Source organism: Belonocnema kinseyi, chromosome 8 (genome assembly GCF_010883055.1).
Source record: "Belonocnema kinseyi isolate 2016_QV_RU_SX_M_011 chromosome 8, B_treatae_v1, whole genome shotgun sequence".
NCBI classification, from domain to species: Eukaryota; Metazoa; Arthropoda; class Insecta; order Hymenoptera; family Cynipidae; genus Belonocnema; species Belonocnema kinseyi.
In genome coordinates this window covers 127,752,286-127,755,598 of record NC_046664.1, presented here as the reverse complement: position 1 = coordinate 127,755,598, position 3,313 = coordinate 127,752,286, and positions in this window count along the sequence as shown.

The following is a 3,313-nucleotide window of genomic DNA, read 5'->3' as shown; positions in this document are numbered from 1 at the left end:
TTTTTAAATCTGCAAAAATCTACATCGTGTTTCAAATTATTTCAAATAATTTCAAGTTTTAAATTAATTTGGAATATTATTCTAAATTAAAATTGTAGCGTTTAAACTTAAAATTTAGCTCATTACAATTTTAAATAATCAAGGCTTTTTATTTCTAACCACTCTGTTCAAATTTGTATAGTTTTTAAGTGTTGTTTATAATGGCTTGTCCCAGATATGAATTTTTTTTTTCAAAAAATCTCTGATCCAATTTAGAAATACATAAAAATTCTTTGAAAAAATATGTTTAATTCACAAATATTTCATTTAAACGCTCAATAATTCATACGTATAAAACACAAACTTTTAACGCCTTTTAATTTTACAATTTTTTTAATTAAATTTTTTAAAAATACGAAATAACCGTTTAAAAATTTTTATGACTTTAACATTTGAGAGATTTCTGGTTAAAAAATACAAATTACGCTATTATTTTTAAGGTTCAAAATGATAATATTCAAAAAAATTTCAGTTCGTAACATTAAAAATTGAACGATTAAATTAATTTTTTAACTAAAAACTTTTTAAAATAAAAGTTACATTGTTTTTATTTTAAGTTGTTCTAGATTAATATTTTTGCATTGTTATTTAGAGATAAAAATTTTAGTTCGCCAATTGAAAATGTTAAAAATTAACTTACTATCAAAATAATTGAATTTTCAACTCAAAAAAAAGAGAATAACATATTTCCAATAAAATAATTACATTTTCTACTAAAATGATAAATCTTCAACAACAAAAGAAGTTTTAATTTTTGATTAAAAAGTGTTGAACCTTAAAAATAATAGCGTAATTTGTATTTTTTAACCAGAAATCTCTCGAATGTTGAAGTCATAAAAATTTTTAAACGGTTATTTCGTATTTTAAAATAATTGAATTAAAAAAATTGTAAAATTAAAAGGTGTTAAAAGTTTGTGTTTTATAAGTATGAATTATTGAGCGTTTAAATGAAATATTTCTGAATTAAAATTTTTTTTCAAAGCAATTCTATGTATTTCTGAATTGGATCAGAGATTTTTTGAAAAAAAAATTCAGATCTGGGACAAGCCATTATAAACAACAATTAAAAACTATACAAATTTGAACAGAGTGGTTAGAAATAAAAAGCCTTGATTTGTTAAAATTGTAATGAGCTAAATTTTAAGTTTGAACGCTAGAATTTTAATTTAGAATAATATTCCAAATTAATTTAAAACGTGAAATTATCAATAATTTGAAACACGATGTAGATTTTTGCAGATTTAAAAAAAAAAGCTTTTGAGAATTGTAAAATATTAAAAAAGAATAACAAAAATTGTTGTGGTTGCAAAGAAAATTGAAAATGATTTTTTAGTTTAAAAAATTAATTTTAAGTGAGTATTTGAAAAGATTTTATACATTAAAAAAATGGGAATCAGAACGATTTTAAGGCAATTTTTTTATTTTGCAGTTTTTTTAATTTTAGGAAAAAAATCTAATTAACACAATAAATCAATTTTAAACCCAAAAGTTTACTTTTCAACAAAATAAATTAATTTTCTATCAAATAATTGGTGTTTTAACTAATAAAATGTACAGGATAAAGTTTCAAACAAAAATGGAATAGTACAATTTCCAGATAAAAACTGTGCTAAAAAATTGAATTGAACAAGACAAAAAAACGAATTTAAAAAAAAAAAACGTTAAATTTTTAAGGGAAAAGGTGAATTTTTGACCAAGAAGATTAATGCTCTACACACAAAAAAATCGATTTTCCAACTTAACCAATATAAACGATTAATTTTTAATCAATCATATAATAGTTACATTTTCAGATAAAGATAAATAATTTTTTATAGAAAAATTTAATTTTAAACAAAGTTGTTAAATTTTCGACCAATCAGATGAATTTTTGACCAAGAAAATTGATAATCTACAAAAAAAGACAAATCTTAAACAAAATACATGAATTTTTAAAGAAATTATTTAATTTTAAAGTAAAAAAGACGAATTATCTACAAAAAGTTGAAATTTTTAAGCGAAAAATATGAGTTTTCAATGAAAGAGTTAAACTTTCAACCAAATAGTTAAATTTTCAATCATAATTAAAAAACTTTGTTAAAAAACGTATTTTTTTACAAAGTAGTTCAATTCTTAGTGAAATAATCGACTTTCAAACCCAAGAAGATGTATAGTTGATATTTTAACCAAACAATTGCACTTTTAACCAAAAATGATAAAATTTTCAACCAAAAGGATTAAATTTCTACTAAATAAGGTCAGTTTCCAAAAAAATACATAAACTTTCAACGAAATTATTCAATTTTAAAAACAAAAAGAGTATTTCCACCCAAAACTTATAATTTTAATTTTTAACAATATATTTGCATTTACAACAGAACGACTTTACAACCAAAACATATTAATAGTTCATAATTCAACCGAAAAATGTAATTTTTAATCAAAAAGTATAAATTTTCCATAAAACAATTCAATTTCTACAAAGAAAGACGACCTTTTAACAAAACACATGCTTTCTTAACAAAAAATGGTATTGATTGATTGTCAGATTCAAAAATGTATTTTCAACGAAAGAGATGAACCTTCAAATTAAAAAAAATAGACCATTATAATATAACATAATTATAATATTATCATTATTGATATACCATATATTTATAGATATAATAGTATTAATATTTATATAATTTATATTTTATACATGAAATAGCATAACCTCAAAATATACGCATATCAAGAGGCGCGCGTTCTATTCAAATCATGAGAATCGTCAGCATCGAAATCTGGAAATATTAAAATCCCAATCTCCTGAATTTATTTCAAAGCAGTTAGCTGTTAGCAGATAGATATATAAATAGAATCGACGAAGTGCTCCGACCGGCAATCGTGCATCTTCGAGTTTTCAAATTCAGAAGAGGAGAAATTGGTTGCGCGCGCAACTCAGTCATTTACAGCGTCTCCTACTATATTCACACGGACATAGCCCTGTCATAGGATTGGACCGCATCTCGTTTCAAATCTGGAATCACTGTTGCCAGATGGTCCGAGCGTCCTTCCACCGAAGACACTCCAGATTCCACTAGATTCTACCTAAATGGAAATTTTTTCCACTAAATCGATTTATGCACTTTTACGACGTTCAACTAATAAATTCGATTGAGAGCAGCCCCCTGCCTCGACCGTGAATGTGTATGTTGTAATAGTTTTCTTACGATCCGGAGGGGAAATGTCGGTCAAACTAAGCCAACAGATGGCACCACAAAACGTAGGTCAGTCTTTTTCATTGAATTGCATT